Source organism: Erythranthe guttata, chromosome 3 (assembly GCF_056151865.1).
Source record: "Erythranthe guttata isolate IM_541 chromosome 3, IM_541, whole genome shotgun sequence".
In the NCBI taxonomy this organism is placed as follows: Eukaryota; Viridiplantae; Streptophyta; class Magnoliopsida; order Lamiales; family Phrymaceae; genus Erythranthe; species Erythranthe guttata.
This window is the reverse complement of record NC_142535.1, coordinates 5605302-5624737: the sequence shown is the minus strand read 5'-3', so window position 1 is coordinate 5624737 and position 19436 is coordinate 5605302. Positions and strand designations below refer to the sequence as shown.

General features: G+C 33.1%; 1 long non-coding RNA gene across 1 annotated transcript; it reads right to left on the bottom strand.

Moving 5' to 3' along the window:
- Window positions 1–2429: 2429 nt before the first annotated feature.
- LOC148771623 (uncharacterized) lies at window positions 2430–4221 on the bottom strand. Its single transcript, XR_016030261.1, has 2 exons — window positions 3029–4221; window positions 2430–2484 (listed from the first exon to the last, which is right to left on the bottom strand). It is a non-coding gene; the product is annotated as an uncharacterized LOC148771623 (long non-coding RNA).
- Between the last annotated feature and the right edge of the window lie 15215 nt (window positions 4222–19436).

Below are 19436 nucleotides of genomic sequence, written 5' to 3'. Positions count from 1 at the left end.
AAACATCGAAATCAGCATTAACATTCAGAAGTATACGCCATACGGAGGTCATGTGGCTCCATCCTGTCATATAGTCATGTGTGGATGTGTGGCGGCATCGGTATCGTACGACTGTTGGCATTTGGACCCGGAAACACCAAACGGATTATGAAACCTCATTGTCTCTCAGTATGGGATCGCTCGTGTGGTTATGGAATAGGCGCAGTTGCGTTCGTGGAAGGTAAAAAACCCATGTAACCCAACAACTGCCATATGTGATATGCCGTATTAGCATCACCCCAAAGAAGATCTCGAACTCTAAAGATAGATTTAGAAACATAGTCATGCAACGAAAAAACTGAAAACTCTGAAATTAACAAGTATCTCAGAGCAGACTATTCTATATCACCACAACCTGACGGATGAACATAACCCAGAGCAACGGTCGAGGAAAGGAAAATCAAATCTCAATTAGTAAAAACAGGGAGAAGATTCGTCATATAAGCACAGTGTGAGAGGATACTCAAACTCGAAGCACTTTCTTCTACCCTGAAAATAACCAAGCCCTGACAAGAGAAAACATGATCCGACCGAAAATTGCATGATTACACATACATACATGTTGCTACATAACCGAACATCATACCCTATATACCTTGCCGCATCAAAATCACCGCAGAAAAGCATGTCAAAAACACAATCAAACCCTCTCGCATAGAGGAGAAACTGTTATACAGGAGAAATCACCCAAATAAAATTAAATCAGAACCACAATAAGACAGGAATCGAATAAGAGGAAAAAAATAAAAAGTATACAACTGAGAATTCTCGAAGATTAGATTAAATTGCACAGATATCATATAAATGATGAAGAACGCAGAAGTAAGAACCAATCAAATCAAACCCTAATCAGCAGAGAAAACCAATCAAACCGACAAGCATGTAAGATGAAATACCACATGAACAAATAAGGGGATATATGGTATGTATATATAGATGATAGATACGTTAAATTGCTTAAATAATAATATTTTATTTGACAATTTGATTAATTCGACAAATCTTAAAATACATCTGATGACAAAAAATAACTGTCTATTAATCTCATGTGGTTACATTGTACGATGAACTTATCATGAGACATTTACAGTACTATATTGGTTCAAAAGAGACCCTTTTTTCTCTGTGGATAAGAAATCATATTGAGATTGAGAAAACAAGGAAAGACTATGGGTTCAGTATCGATCTCAAAATTGAATAGAAAAAAAACCAGATTTTTCCAGAAGTACAAAACCGTATGCAATTCCACCGGTGACCAGTTGTGAATCGCCAAAAAAAAAAAGTGAAAAAAAAAGAGAGAGAACGAGATCTAAAAAAACGAGTTATTATGATTCAGATTCAACATCCATTTCATGCATGACGCAAAGACTAAAATTCCATTTCTAACGAAAATTTAGAAAAATGGGAAAATTTCACAGTTAGATATTCTGGGCCCTCCTCCTTTACCCGGGCTTGGGACCGGCTGTGCTGAGCAAATAAAATATTGCAGCACAGGCGGAGTTACAAGAATAAACCTATAGATACAACTACCAACACCAAAACACACAAATAATACAAATAGATATAAGCATGGAAATTGTACATACCATTCCAGACAACAAATATTAAGGCTGAGAAATAGTTTGATTCATATACGACAGTAGATGGAATAAAAATCACAAAGGATAGTAGATTGGATAAAAGCTTTAGTTCCTTGTAAAAACTTTTGTACTCGTTTCTCAATCATTCATTTCACTTTTCTATCTTCTAATTATTGTGGAGAACATTACTCATAAAGGAAAAACCTCATGTGAGAAAAAGTGAAATGAATTTTAGTTTCGAGAGGAAAAGCGAAGCCGGGATTTGAAGATGAATTTTAAAAATTCAAAACAATTCTAAAATTTGGGTGATAAGGGTAATTACAAAGAGACACAAGGTAATATAAACTTAGAATCAAACTGGTCAACATCTGAAACCGACCAGTCACATCTTGGTGCCCTAATTTGTCGCCACCTGTTGACTATCAACAGGATCAAAACCAAAGGTCCAGAACAGCATCTTGCTATTGTTATTATTCTTTAGACGAGACAAAGATTAAACAGATAGGGACTCTTTCATGGTAAAATAGAAGTTCACCTGTACCATATACTCTGATTCGCCTCAGCCAAACATCTTACGTGGTAACCAAACTTCTCGGGACTTCACACAAAACTATAATATAAGTAAAACCAGGATAATGAGAAAATACTCAAATTTGAAGCTTTTTTCTTCTACCAAAAATCATATTTTAACCATTTCCGACGAATTCTACAGCACCTCATAAAAGAAAACCAAATCAATGGACCATCAGACCCAAACAATTTGAAAATAACCAAACATCAAAATCACCCAAGTACGAATAGGAAATGTTATGGTCATATAACGTAGTAATCTGACTGAAAATTGAATGATACGGATGAGGACGACCTTCATTTGAGAAAGTCAGAAGATATTGATTGGCAAAAGCCCATTGTCAGAGAGATGAAAGAAAGCAAAGGATTCGAGGAGTCATCCCATGATCTAACCGGGATAGAAATAGAAATAAACGGAAAAAGGAGAGACCAGAACAGATGCGCCAGCTGTCGAGATTATCCAATTACTTGACGTTGCGAAAGACATAATCTGAGGTCAAGCAGGAGCGGCCACTGAACCCGTTCTAGCGTCGTGGGATGAACCAGAAAGAGGATCAAACATGAAAGTAGGGATTGGCCCCCTGGGATTCCTGAGGTTGACCCGCCTTCGACGGGCAATGAGACTGGGATGACATACAAGCAGGTATTGCAGAGTCCTCCTGGACTGACTAGACTGGTTGAAAACCTTCAGGGTTTGAGGCATAGGATGTGTGAGAGCTGTTCGAATCTCCGGAATGCTAGAAGCAGCCGAAGTCGTTGCATTAGTGGCATGAGTCATCTCAACTGGAGCAGGGAAACTAGAAGGAAGTGGTGATAAAACTTCCATAGTAGGAGATTACATGAGAATATATAATCTGGAACATACAAAATCATATCCAGCAGTAGACTCCACTAGAACCCACTGATCAACATATTACACAATCAGAAACAAAATAAATTATCTTGCCAACATCAGATCCAACCGAGATCTCTAGCTTAAGCAATTGCCGATCCTATCCACATTATCCAGGTGTACATAGGCTCTAGTAAAATCAGATACGACGTTCTAGTTGCACAGTTAACTTAGCCCCATAAAATAAAGATGAAACAAGCACAACTTTCGTAAAGCCACAAAACAGAAAGTACCAAATAGTAGGGCGGGCACCAAAATGTTTGTTGCAAATTTCTGCAAACAAGTAGGAAAAGCAGTAAAGGGATTTAACAGATACATTAAAAAAATTGTGATATAAAGTTAGAAAAATAAGGAGGATGAGGGAGAAAGAAAAAGCGAGATTGAACAATCAGTGGAACTGAATACCACACCTGTGGATCAACACAGCCCAAAGAAAAGGTCGAGGAATATCGTATAGCAAATATATATCATAAGGAGAATCAAATCTCAATCAGAAGATTCCGAGACAAATAGGTTGAACATCCGGTCGTACATGCAGATCAAAAGGAAGAAACTTTACAAGACACTCTGCTTAGAATCATCAGCCAAAACATCTTATACCGACCTTGTCAGAAGAACAGAACAACACAATTGTTGATGTTCAAAGCGCTTTCTTCTACAAAGAATCTTTTTGAGCAAAAATCAAATCAGCCGATTACCAAACCCTAGCAAGATAAAACCACTTGTTGATGAATAACCGAATATCATACCTAATACCTCGCCGGATCAAAATCACCAAAAGAAAACCAATTCAGAATCACAATCAAACGGCCTCGCGAATCCATGACGATCCGATTATCAGACCGGCAGAATAACCGGAATAAAATCAAATTAGGACCCTACAATCAGACGGTATGGCGAAAGAGAAGAAAAAAAAACATGGGATGGATAATCTGAAAAACGGAAACCACAAATAAACACCCGCACCCGCAGAGAACCATAGGCAATCAAACCAACAAAAACGAGAGACGAAAGAATGGAATACGAATTTTGGAGGGGATGGGTATATATAGAAGAGTCGGTGATGAATGGACGGCTGAGATTAATATGATCGGAGGGCCAGAAAAGAGTACTTATCCTTGTCGGATACGAATATTAGTATTTTGTTATTTTTTTTTCAAATTTAATGTTTTTCAAAATATGAGGGCACCTCCACACGTTTGCACTTTTTTTAGTTACAAAGCAAAACAATTCATATATTTTAATTTGTCAATATCGAATTGATATTTGATATTTAGCAAATATATGCATACATAATATGTTGGGGTTTTTTGAGGGGAAATAGGCTAAAACACCCCTTATTTCAAACTTATATATGTTGGGATCCAAGTTGTTAGAATATAGGTGTAGGTCTCTTAACTCAAAATAATAATATAAATTAAATGTTACTATATAGACATAAACACCCTTAATTAATTAGGGAACAAATCCCACGTATTACTCTCTCATTATCTCCAATCTCACGCCTTTATTTATTCCTAATCTCAAATCTCTCTTTCTCCTGGTCTCTCTCACGTGCATTACTCTCTCTTTCTTTTCAAACCTTTTTTTTTTCTTTCGAATTCTATTTTTGTGTTTTTTGTTAAAGAATACATAGACAATCCAAATAATTTGTATAAGGGAATATGAATAAATAAAGGAAAAAAACGAAGGGAGCTTTACATTATGAGATTATCTCTTGGTCGACAATAAACACCTCCTTGATTACAAAAGTTAGTTATTTGCTTCTCCCTGCCTCTCTAAATTTATTTATAATAAATTTATATTTTTTTGATGCATTTTTAATTGATTTTTTGCTTCACCAAACACCAAAAAGAATTTAAATTGACAAACTAAATTTGAAACATAAAATTGAAAACTGCAAATAGCAATCCGTAATAATAGATTTTTTGCAAATTGTAAATTCTATTTTTTGGCATGGAAGATTTTGTTGTTGTGTTTTGCATTTGCATACTGTGTATTTAAAAAAAGAATTAACTTTTTCTTGTTTTTGTTTGGATTTAGATGATGTTAATCATATTTTCAATTTATTTTCAATTTACTGTTTACTTAGATGATGCATATTCGACTTTGCACTTTGTTGTTTGCATTTAGTCGAGTGTAGTATGTTGTTTGCAGTTAATTAATACATATTATAATTTTTTAGTTGGTGTCTGTTGTTTGCATTTGACGTTTGTATCTGATGAAGTTGGAGAGTTTGAATTTTTGCAGAATTTTTTTTTTCACGAATGATGTTTTTTCTTAATTAAAATTGGAAGAAGAGAGAGAGAGAGAGAGAGAGAGAGAGAGAGAGAGAGAGAGAGATTTTGGGGAATTTGATTTGTTAGAGAGTTTTAGGGAATTTTATTTGGTAGAGAGATTTAGCGGATTTTATTTGGTGGAGAGATTTTTATTTTCTTATTTTATTAGGGGTAGTTTAGACACTATAAAAATAATAAATATAATAAAAATAGGGAATTAGTAATTGCATTTATACATATAAAAACTCTTATAGGAGGACCTATAGCAAATTGCCCCGTTTTTTTAATCAAAATAATATTTTAATAAATATTTTATTTGACCAATTTATGAGCTCATTTGAACCAACTTTTTGAAACCTACAAAAAAATTATTTGCCTCAAAAAACTTACATAAATTTCCCTTATTCTATATTTAGTATGGATTTTATGATGATCTTTATTTTACAGTTTACACTATAAAAGGGTGGCTTTGTGGCTTGAAAAATTGGATGAGAGACAATTATGTTTTTTTTTACTCATTTAATATTATATATTAATATTATATCTAAAAAAGAAAGATACGTGTTCGAATTTACTATATTGCGAAAATTGACACTATTTTTTTCCTGCCATGTGTAGAGTAATGTACTTCCAATTATTTAGTATATTCAAAATTATAACTACATGAATTTCATGATATTATTTAAATAGTTAATTTTTCTTCACTGAATCCAGTGACAATAAATTTTACGATTGATTTTAATTTTTTAAATTATATACTAATTAAAATACAAACTTTATCATAATTATAAATTGAATAACATAGGTTAAGTTTAATCAATTGATTAAAAAAACGATTTGATTTTATATATTTCAAAATATAACAATGTTATTCTATATCTTTGGTATTGAATTAGTTTGTTCACTTTATTTAATGTCAAACATTAAGAATATCAATTGTTCTGTTTAAAATGTAAATAATCGTATCAATTGTATTCCAGTAATAAGTATTTCATTATAACTCTTATAAATATAATTAAGTACATATCTGGACCAACTCCAACCCAAAAGTATCAAAATGAGTTTGCAAATATTTATGTGCTATTTAATATTTTACTTTGATATTTATCAAAATGTATTTGCTCCAACCATAGGTATTAAATAGTTGTTAATTAAATATAATTAAATTTATTTATATTTCTAATTGCCACATGTTATTTTCTAAATGGACACTAAGGTGATTAAATTCATAACTCATGTTTGATATTTTATTCTGCATGATTGCGTATTGTATTTTTACATTTTGAAAGATGAAATATCAAAAAACAACCCTGATTTCATAGCACTATTAGAATTAAAAATTACTATTTTTGAGTATGAAAATGGTTGTTAAAGGTTTTGATAGCTCATTTAATAATGGCACTCGATGTGCTCTTGCCGTAAGTAGTTTATATTAACAAATACAATATCAATCGATAAATCAGTAGTTTCTACGATCCATTTTAGTTACAAATTCAATAAGATATTTATATATTACATAAATGACTACAATTATATGAGAAGTAATTCCATAAATATGTGTGTGTCTTTTCAAATCAAGAAAGATTGATGCAATATTGTGGCTATGGATGGAAAAAGTTATCAAATATCAAGTATCATAGTACACCAACAAAATATTATCTATCAAATACCAACTTAGTGGTTATCATTTCATTTGACACGATAATGGTACTATATCGAACTTATACGAGATTTACTACAATCCTATAGTGTGGGTAAAGAATGATATAGAGAACCTATCATTGAATAAAAAATATGTTTAGCTACAAATATTTTGACTAACTTTTGAATTAAAATTTTAAACCATATGAAAATAAAAATATTAATGTAGGGTATAATAACGTAAATGATTATTAAATATTTTCACACTGTATATATTTTGGTATTGGAATACATGAGTTATTTTGTCTAACTTACAAGTTATGTAACTAAATTAGTGAAATATTCTTAAGTTTTCTATTTCCCCATCATATAAAATAAGTTATATTTATTTTCTTGATTTCCATTTTTTAAATATTTGTAAAATGAAATAATTTATTGTATTATGTTTATAAGAACCTAATATCGATTTAATATCTCTATGTTTTTTTTTAATCACAATATATTCGACTGATTTACACAAAAATCCAATTTTTTTTTTATTTTTCCATTATTTATTTATATAAGCATTTTACAGTGACTTTTGTTACTTGAAATTTGATCTATTTTCAATAACATCTGCCTTTATGTTAGTTTCTAACGTATGGTTATGAAAATCCCCTGAACTTAGGCTAAATTAAGAAAAACACCCACACATATTCGTAATTACCAAAATTCCATTGATATTTGTTTTCGTCTTACATCGACCCCCTTGTGGTATGATTTTCAAGGATTTTTTTTATTACGTGGAATATTTCCCAAAAAATACTGATTATACCATGCACACGCGACATTTCCTTATGGTACTTTTTAAAGACAAAAATTACCCTCAGGAGGACTTTACACGAAATCTTTATTCTTCTTAAATAACACTTTCACAAATTTTTATTATTACCATGACCATCCATCCCTGAGGGTAATTTTTGTATTTAAAAAGTACGATAAAAGAAATATCACGTCTGTTAGGGTAGAATCCATATTTTTTGGGATATTACATGGAATAAAAAAAAATCAGTAAAAAATCACACCATAAGGAGGTCGTGTAAGACAGAAACAAACATAGGGGGATTTTAGTAATCATCGATAAGTAGGGGTGTTTTATGTAATTTAGCCTAAGTTCAGGAGGATTTCATATCTTATTAACAACATTTATTAATCTTTTACGTCGTAACGTTTGCTTATACCCTTATAGTATTTTAAATAATTTTAATGTCAGTTTGATAATATAACTAAATATTAATTTCTAATATATTTAAGACGTATTTTTTGATGCTTGAGCTACAACACATAAGAAATTTGATATAAAGGTTCGAGATTGCATAGAATTGTTTTTCTATACAAAATAATAGATCATTGCAAAAAAAAAAAAAATTGATGCAAAATCAGGATATGTGATTAATATTAGCATTAGCATTAGAATTAGATATATTAGAATTATAATTAAGATTAATACAAGAAATGGGACTCGAATTGTAGTTAAGATTAATATAATATTAAGATTATGATTAATATTAATATTAGAATTATTATTAAGATTATGATTATGCTTAGTACGATAACTAGTGACATGTATTAGTATTAGGATTATAATTAGCATTAGGATTAGGATTAGGATTAAAATTATAATTAAGATTAGAGTTAGAATTAACATTAGCATTACCATTAGCATTATTAGTATTAAAACTATTAGGCTTATGATTAGTGTAAGGAATAGGATTATGATTAGGATTAGGATTATAATTGTTATTTATGTTATGAATAGGATTAGGAATATGATAGGGATTTGGATAATATTAGAATTACAATTATAATTAGCATTAGCATAATAATAAGTATATCCACATTAGCATTAGCATTAAAATTAGTATTAGCATTAACATTAACAATATTAACAGATTAGTACTAGTAATAGTATTAATAATAGTATTAGTGTTAATATCATTATTAGTAATAGTATTAGTATTAGTATTAGTATTAGTGTTAGTATTAGTATTAATATTAGTATTAGTATTAGTATTATTATTAGCATTAGTATTAGTATTAATATTAGTATTAGTATTAGTATTAGTATTAGTATTAGTATTAGTATTAGTATTAGTATTAGTATTAGTATTAGTACTAGTATTAGTATTAGTATTAGTATTAGTATTAGTATTAGTATTAGTATTAGTATTAGTATTAGTATTAGTATTAGTATTAGTATTAGTATTAGTATTAGTATTAGTATTAGTAAAAATATTAGTATTAATATCAGTATAAGTATCCGTATCAATATTAGTATCGGTATCAGTATAAGTATCAGTACCAATATCAATATCAATATCAGTATCAGTATCAATATTAGTACCAGTACCAGTATTAGAATTTAAATAAAAAATTTCTATTAACTATAGAAAATTGCTTAATTGTATTTCATTACATGGAATGTGAATATTATTGCAAGAAAAGATTTGGGACATTAAGTCTTTTTCCCACATGATTACAAAATATTCAAATCAACAATTAAATTAGGAACCATTTACTCGCACCATCTTATATATATATATATATATATATATATATATATATATATATATATATATATATATATATATATACACACACACGGTTTATTTTAGTGTTGGTCTCAAGTGCAGAATAATATTATTCTCCCAATGCTTCATCATTTGGCCAGCTTTCTCTTTGTGTAATCGTGAGTATAATAGTATTCTTACAACAGTTATGCCACAATGTTTTAATGCACATGCTTTTTTAGAGTACTTGACATACATTCGGGATATATGTGATTAGAATCTGTTTGACACAGTACGTTGTTTAATTATTACTTGGATATTGTGTATTTAATTTTTTTGTTTTTTCTGTTACAATATTCGAGTATAGGAATTATCGACTTTTTTCATATAGATTATATATTGTAATGTAATTAATATTAAGTAACATATATAGGTCAAGATTTGTAACCATATATTATTCTTTTATTATGCTATTTAACTAGCTAATAAACTTTTGATTACATTGTTTTACATTTATAGATGTCAAGTCAAGTAGATTTTATTAGAAACTTGGGGGGCGACAAAAAATCATAGAATCTCAAAGTCCGTGTTTTGCACATTTGGAAACAACCATAATGTACAGGTGATAATTTTATTTTCACACGTCAACTTTGATTTGTTAGCAAACCATATTATCAGATTTGTTTCTTCCTTACGCAGAGCGATACAGTTCAAGCTTCCATTAAATATACACTGTTATGCAGGTTTGAGTCTAAGATCAGAGAGAACAAATGTTATGTAATGTCAAAACTATCTGTTTTTTTTAGTTCACACCTTATGCAGATATCCAGCAAGCGTCGAACAAGAATGAGTATACGATAGTTATTAGTTATTTATATGATTTTTTTTCTATGTAGACTTTTTTTATAAATGGTTCTTTTATAATGTGTTAATATTGATTGCATATGTTATTGGTTCGCTTTTGTCGATAGGTTCCTTGGCTCAGCTAGCTGGTGGAACCAAGCAGAACATTCCATATGATCTTGAAGATATTGAGTATTTTAAAACTCACTAAAATATATATTTTTAAATAATAATTCCTATATATTTACATGTGTTTTTCATATCAATCATCCTTTTCTGTGGTATGTAAGTGGTTCGAAGGTCAACGCTTGTTGTGGGGAATGTTTGCCGACTACATACTTCAATGAATTCAGGATATTGGTGTAGGGCCGTATATTCTTGTAATACAATTTGCAACGACTGAGATAAGGAATGATACTATTTTGTTCAATATTTATCTTATGTATTTGGTTTAATGAATTTGAAAGACATTTATTTCATTGCAAGACTATTCTTATGTTTTCTTAGGTGAAGTCCAGGTAATCAACCATTAACATTCATCATGTGTGGTTATAAATGAGGATATTCGTGTAATTAACGAGTTCAAAACGAGGTTATAATTTTATCTTTAAATAAATTAATTACGTTGTTCTTACATTTATTTCGTTCATTATGATTTATTATCATGTCCTTTTTTGTTTTAGTCTCATTCAGAGTAAACCAACATAGTGGTCAAGTGATAAGTCAAATGTCGTCGCAGTCTTCCTACTCGATGAAAGATGATTTCATACGTAAAACTGTTAGAAAAAATTTGGGCGAATTGAGCGTCACAAATGAGGTACTAACAATGTATTTGCTACATTATTTAGTTGTACATTTCAGTAAATATAAATATTAACGATTTGTCAGATTTGATTACAACTATATTTAACTATTGTCACCTTTGCAAAGCTAATTGGCCCACTGCTAAGTCAACGTACGTAATATATTTTGTGTTTTTTGATTAATTCTAATATTATTTAACAAAAACAGTTCATTAACATTTTTTAATTGTCTTTAGGTATAAAGTTGAAATCATTGTCATGGACTATACAAATCCAGCTTTGATAATTGTATACGGGTTGTTGATTCATTAATTCAAACGGTAGATAACATCGTATATTCATCAAGCACTCATCATTTTTTTTTCTTAAAAATTTTTATTTTTTTTAAAACTAACTAGTTGATTTTGTTTTTTTACCATTTATTTATTTTTATACTCTGAAGGGCGAAGAATCTACAGAGTATCCTATAGAACATGATGGGTTAATTGATCGAATAATGTTATTCAAAATTGCTATCAATAGTGATAATGTGGTCAATCAACATCATAAAATCTACAATGTTCAAAAAGTCTGCACCGATGATGCAAGTCATTGCTTCCTTTGTGAAGAATTATGAAATGGATGCGGTACTAATATTTAATTTTAATGTAAGTCATTTTATTTTTTATTAAGTTATTTTTAATGTGTATGTATATTATATTATTGAGAAACATGATAATGGTTCACCATCGCTGAGTCTCAATTATGACAACGATGGGTGTGTCTTCTCATCAAAGGTGGATTAAACGATTTTTTTCCATTAGATTTTTCACATGTTGCATAAAAAGATGTTACATGTGTACAAAATATTTTACTTCATTTTTTTCTAATTTGCAAGACTCTGCAACGTGTTATAATTTTTATGATGGCGTTGTGGATGGTTATATCATCACTAATGGTGTTGTAGATGATGATGTTACTGCTATTACTCCAATGAAGCGATCCAACGATTGTGTTTTGGATAGTATTATCAATGATCCCAACATCCAGCAATCATCCACTAAATTATTGAAAAAGATCAAACAAGATAAAATAGAATAATTCGATTACTTTACCTTACTCGTTATCTTTTGTTTTGTTTTTCCTTTCATCTTTGGTTTGTTATTTCGTATTTGGAGACAAATATTGTTTTGCTATTTGAGACAATACCATTACTATTTTTGCATACAACTTATTTCAATTCATTTTTCCTATTGTGTGGACGGATGTTTGTTATTATTTTATATGACTGTTATATTGCAAAATAATATATATTTTATTTCAATTATAAAATGAATTTACATATGTTTTATGTTTTTTGATGCGGCACACACAAATTTATTTATATATTGAAAATGAATTATCCATATTAATAAAATTGTTTATATTTGAACATTAATTGCGTTGTTGTCAACCAAACATTCATTTTCATATGGTTATATGGATATTTCATTACGTGAAGATCCATTTCAAGTTACAAAATCCTATTATGACTAGAATAACATAGTTATATAACCGCGTAATTTCAATATTTATAACATATACTATAATGTTAGTTGTTCCATGCAGACTGGAAAGAAGATGTCAAGGAGTCATAAAACAATACTCTGTAGCACGTGTGTTAAATATGAAATCAATACCAGCTATGTTAGTAGATGATGATTTACAGACAGTAAGAGATATTTCTTCCAACAGCAGAGGTAATTAATTATCTTTGTCATATTATTACATAATTTATCTAATTATTATTCATCATTTGTCAATATAATGTTTTATTATAATGATAACTTTTTTTTCCATGTAGATTCTGAATATGTCTCCAACGATGAGAATAGTGACGATGCAATTGAGGAAATTGGTAAATATTATTTTAATCTAACAATTTTTTATCTTTAACATTACCAATTATATAGATTCATTGCATCTATTTTTCTTAAAACGAGTTTTATTCAAATATTTCTTAATTAATTTTTTTTCTACAGCAATTGATTCATATAATAACTTCTGATTTGAGTTTGTATTTGTTCAGGCATGGATTCTGCATATTGGAAGAAGAGCATTTGTTCAGGCATGGATTCTGCATATTCCTTATGGTGTTGACATACTCATGTGAAATTTCAATTACTCTATGTATAATTTGTATAATCTGTATAATGTTCATAATGTTCGACTCTGGCCACCAGTTGCGTCTTCTTCTTTTCGTCAGAATGTACATAAGTTCGAGTTTTTTCCTGTGTCATAATGTTATACTCTGGCCACCTAGAACCGTTGTTTATGTCATTCCCCATTCACCATATTGTTTTGTAAGTTTTGCTGGCATCAATTGTCAAGTTTATTGCTTTACTAATTGATGCTTTACTATTCCCGATTTTTTATGCGTTGTTTTCATCATGTTTATGTCGAAAATTTGGATACTTCCTGAACGTTTATTTGCGATATTTCATTGGTTTGTCGAAATACTCATTTGATGCGTGCACAACTCAACGAAGAGGCCATAAACGGCTTTCAAAACTGCTAAGAATCTTCTCTAACACCGAGATAAAAAGTGTGAGAGTAAGTTAATACATTGACTCTTATCTCTTTTTATTCAATGAATTAACTTTCTATTTTTATTTATAACTTTAAATTTGCTTATTAGTTTATAAAACTTATTCAAATGTAAGTTGTGACATATGATGAAGTGTTGTGTTAGAATTGCTTGGTGCCATGAATATATCTGTTATAAATATTATCTTTTTTTCGTTTTTTTGTAAAGTATGTGCAATTGAATACTTTAGTTGTGACGCATTATCCAAAATATTTAAAATTTGATGAATAATTTTTCAAATCATTATTTCATTTACCTTTTATAACTATCATGTCCACGAACAAGAGTTTTACCTATGATTTTTTCTCTCCAAGAGGCTTTGTTTTTTATTTTTTAACTCATTCACTGTTTCCTCAAAAAACAAAAAAAAAAAAAAAAAAAACCTCATCCACTGTTTTATCATTTATGCGATACTTGCATTTAATATCTGCTTATTTTATCTTCCTAATTTCATCCAAAATATTATCTTCAAACATATTACATGTTTCCTTTTTGTGACGTCATAAGAAAAATAAGTAGGGGTGATTACAAATAAGCTCATCAATGGGTACTTGTTAAGTGTATATTTATACACTTAATTATACCTTTTAATTGGAGCTTTTGGTGTGTTTTTACGATAATTGGTGCTTAATTTGGTTATTATTTGTATTTTAGGAGCAAATTGAAGAATTGGCAACTTTTGGGGTGAAAACTGCAAATTCAGAGAAAAAGTGGGCCAAAAGTGAAAAAATCAGATTTCTGAAGAATTAAAAGACCGCACGGCCGTGCGGATTTTAGTTCAAAATCTCACACGGCCGTCCGGATGGTCGTGATGGCGCAGTGAAGGAATTTTAATTACACAAGGAAACCCGCCCTATTATATTTTTGCACCCTATTTAAAGGCCACAAGCACACAATTAGGATGATCTTAGATCTTTTACCTTTTATTTTTATTTGGAGTTTTTATCTTTTCTACACGCAATCGAGGAGCAAGAGAACGAAGACGAAGACTTGACGAATCTTCATCCTAGTTTCCCTTTTTCCTTTTCTTTTCTGATTTTTATGAATTTCCGTATTTTTATTATGCTTTTCGTTACGAACATGAGTAGCTAAGTTTTTATTCTAGGATTTTATTGGAACCCTATGTGGTAATTCGAACCTATTTTTCTACTTTTATGCAAGTTTAATTCTTCGATTATTTCTTCTATCTTGATCGTATTTAGTGCATGAGCGTAGCTAACTTATGTTGCTATTTGTTATTGTTAGAATTGATTGACACATCGTTTTAATAATTAGAACAGGGATAGAAGAGCCTTCGAGTAGTTTTTCACCGAATGCGTGTGTTAATTGCATGTATTATCGTAGACATACAGATAATACCTTAGGTAGCTGTTTGCGAGACTTGTTATTTAATGCTTTATTTATATTAGGTTTGCATAGACATATAGTGAATCTTTTATGAATAATAGGCTTGTAACGCAGCGACGGCTGGTTATGAATAATTTCGTGTCTTGTGTTAATAATCGGGAATCGTAACTTGCATGATAGGAAATTAATTGGGTGAAGAATTATCGCATAGGGGGAAGATAAAATCCTAGATCCATTTATTATTGATATTTTCTCGTGATTACTTGCTTTCTTAATTAGTTTAATTTATTTCGTTAATTAATTTGACAACCTTGCGTAGGCTGGATAAAAATCATAATTGTTAGGATTTGGTACTTAGGATTAAATAATTTGCGTATTCCCTGTGGGATCGACATCCGACTCTCACGAGTCTACTTTACTACTTGTTTGCGATATGTACACTTGCATGTTGGTATTTAGCACCCAACAAGTTTTTGGCGCCGTTGCCGGGGAGTACGGCTAAATTATTTATTTATCCTAATATTAAATTTGAGCAATTTTTCTTACTTCAGCCAATTTTTTTTATTTTATTTTATTTAATTATTTTTTATTTTTGTTTTAGGTACTTTTTATGCGAAGAGGACACGACACGAGCCTGCTACCTCTTGACCCCGAAATTGAGCGAACGTTTAGGCAAGGCAGGAGAAATCAACGGTTAGCCCAAAACAATTCCGGCAACGATGGAAGACGAGAATAATCGTGGAGAAGGTGACCAAAGGCGCCCACCGAATGTGGCGAGAGAAATCGTCAACGAGCAAGAGCAATGCCAGCTGATTAATCCACCACCTCGTCAACGAGCACTGCATGAGTACACCGTCCCGACACTCAATGGGTTCCAATCAAGCATCCAGCAGCCCCCCATTGAAGCCAACAATTTCGAGATTCGAGCGGGACTCCTCACGATGCTCCAAAACAATGGGTTATTCAGCGGATTGGCTCATGAAGACCCACATCTCCATTTGGTCAACTTTCTCGAAACGTGTGACTCGCACAAGATGAACGGAGTAACACCCGAAGCACTGCAACTCCGTCTGTTCAAGCACTCCCTACAAGGAGCAGCCCCGAGAATGGTTGCAAACTCGTGCACCGCACTCCATCTCGTCGTGGGCCCAGTTAGCTCAACTTTTTATGAACACATACAACTCCCCAACAAAAACTGAGAGAATCTGGCGAGAAATTCAAAACTTCATACAAGAAGCCGGAGAAGCATTATTCGAGACGTGGGAGCGGTTCAAGCAGCTAGTAAGGAGGTGCCCGAATCACGGACTACAAGAGTGGCGCCAATTGCAAATATTTTACGATGGACTGCAAGACAACTCGAGGACAGTGCTCGACTCTGCAGCTGGAGGTATGTTCATGAGTTTGACCTATGACGAAGCATACGAGCTCTTGGAACGAATCGCCAGAAATAAATACATGCGAGCATCGAACCGGTCGAATAGCGGAGCAGTCAAGACGGGAGGAATTTTGGAGTTAGACGGAGTCACTGCAATCACGGCCCAATTGGAGAAGCTATCGAAGCAAGTAGCGGCTTTGCAGACGCAGCAAGTCCACGCAGTCCAAGTTCCTGACCAGCGCGTAGAAGAAACGGAGTCTCTGAATTATGTGCATGACACCAACCGATAACAGAGGAACCCGTACTCCAACACTTACAATCCCGGATGGAAGGATCACCCTAACTTTGGGTGGGGAGGAAATCAGCAAGGACAAAGGCAAGCACCACCTCAAGGTCAACCGCCTAATTATTCACGACCAGCTCCCGGATTCCAAAATCCGCCTCAAGCCCAACCTCAAGGTGGAGATCTCGCAAATATCTTGGCGCAGTTCATGACAACCACTCAAGCCTCCATCCGAAATTTGGAAACACAGATGGGTCAACTTGCAACCCAACTAACAGCGAGGCCATCGGGAGCACTGCCGTCAAATACAGAAGATCCTCGGAAGAACAACGTCGAGCAGTGCAACGCCGTAAGTTTAAGGAACGAGAGACAATTGGAGGAGGCCCCACGAAAGGAGAAGAAAAACACGGTAATCGAGGAGCCAAATGTGATTTGGGAAAAAGAAGCAACTCGCAAAGAACCACCATCACCCACAGTGAACTCGCGAGTCCCTCAAGTCCCATACCCCCAAAAGCTTAAAAAGAAGAAGCTAGATGCCGAGCACCAAGGATTCTTGGACAAGCTGAAGGAAATCCACATCAACATTCCGTTTATCGAAGCCATTCAAAAGATGCCAAAGTGGGTGAAATTCCTCAAGGAGCTCGTGACAAAGAGGAATAAATTGCAAGGGAACGAGATCATCCAACTCACGGAGCAATGCAGTGAAATTCTTGTACGGCCCCTTCCACAAAAACTCGGCGATCCAGGTAAGTTCACTATCCCTTGCACTATTGGAGGTAAAAATTTTAGGTCACTCATTGATTTAGGTGCTAGCATTAATCTTATGCCTTATTCCACTTACAAAAATCTTGGGTTAGGTTAGATTGAACCAACGGCTATAACTCTTCAATTAGCCGATAGGTCTTTAGTTTACCCAAAAGGTATTTTAGAGAATGTGCTAGTAAAAGTGAACAAATTTATCTTCCCTGTTGATTTCGTTATACTTGACATAGATGAAGATAGGGAGATACCTCTTATTTTAGGGAGACCGTTTTTAGCCACGTCAAAAACTCTAATTGATTGTGCTAGTGGTGATCTTTCAATGACGGTGCATGATCAAACGGTCAAATTTAACGTTTTTAGCACTAATAAAAATCCAAGTGATGATAATGATTGTTATGCTATAGATCTTGTGGATTTCACAAATCATGACGATTTTGACGCTTTGATCTTAGACCGTGGGAAAGGATTTTTGAGTGCAGGAGATGGTGGCGGAAAAGATAGTCGGACGGAGCAAGTTTATTGTGCGAGCTCAATTTCAACTCCGCCGAGAGACAGTCAAAAGAGTCGGGGTGATAATAATGATGAACGTGCCAGGTGGATGTGGCCACCTAAAGAACCAAACGAGCATTATTGGGGAGAGGAATTCAATCGCCAAGTGACTTCGGTCACGTTAGCTTGAACAAAGAAGCAGACAAAGTCCGGCTGAAGACTGTAAACTTAGCGCTTCTCGGGAGGCAACCCGAGCTTTCGTTTTTTGTATTTTATGTTATTTTAAAATTTTAGTTTGGCTTTTATTTTATTTTATTTTTCAAAAAAAAAAAAAAAAAAAAGTTTTGGGGGCACTAATAGGAAGTTTTTATTTTGCAGGGACTTATTTGCAATTATTCACACGGCCGTGCAAGAAAAAGGCAGGAATCTCACACGGCCGTGTGAGATTTCGGAGCAGCTACTGGACAAATTGGCACATTGGTGCGGCCGTGCGGATTTTTGCCTAAAATCTCGCACGGCCGTCCGAAAACTTGATTGAGCTACTGCCCAAATTCACCAAATGGCGCGGCCGTGCGGATTTTAGTTCAAAATCTTGCACGGCCGTCCGAAATTAAAAAGGGCCACTGCCCAATTTCGCAAAACGGTGCGGCCGTGCGGATGTCTTCACAAAATCCAGCACGGCCGTGCGAATAGGAAAGGCGGGCAGATTAAATAAGGGTTTTCCACACCCCAATCTTCACAATTCCAAAACCCTTTTCTCTCCAACTTCGAACCCTAACATTCTCTTTTCAATTTTTTTTGATTTTCTTTGACAAATTTCTCCAGAAATTCACCAATTACACACACATAATACTTAAACTTGGTTGTTTGTTGCTAATTTGTGCAGGGGGGTTCAAGAAAGGTGCAAAATTCTCCAAAAATCCATTCCACCAAGAACGCCCACAAGGTGTTCGACGAATTGCCCAAGTCAAGTTTGGGGGAAATTTTGCAATTAATTCCACTCGTAATCCCTTCTACACACATTCTCACAGTATGGGGAAACGAGGACGTGACGGGGAGGGCCCTTCTCAAGGCGAAAGCACCTCAATAGGCAAGGGGAAGGGCAAGAAAACCGACCAAATTCCGACTCCCGACGACGACGCTTTTTGTGTCGAAGGCGCTAGTGCTCGTTTCGAGAAGCAAAAGGGGAAGAAACTAGTGACGGAGCGTGCCTACGAGATCACCCTTCCACAATTTGCACCGTTGCACCAAGAATTCCTACGACGAGGTTGGCAAACATTATTAGAACCGGAGGGTTCGATCAACCTATCATTGGTCCGCGAGTTCTACGCCAACAACCATATCCTCCTCACAACGGAGCGGAACTCGAGCACGGTTCG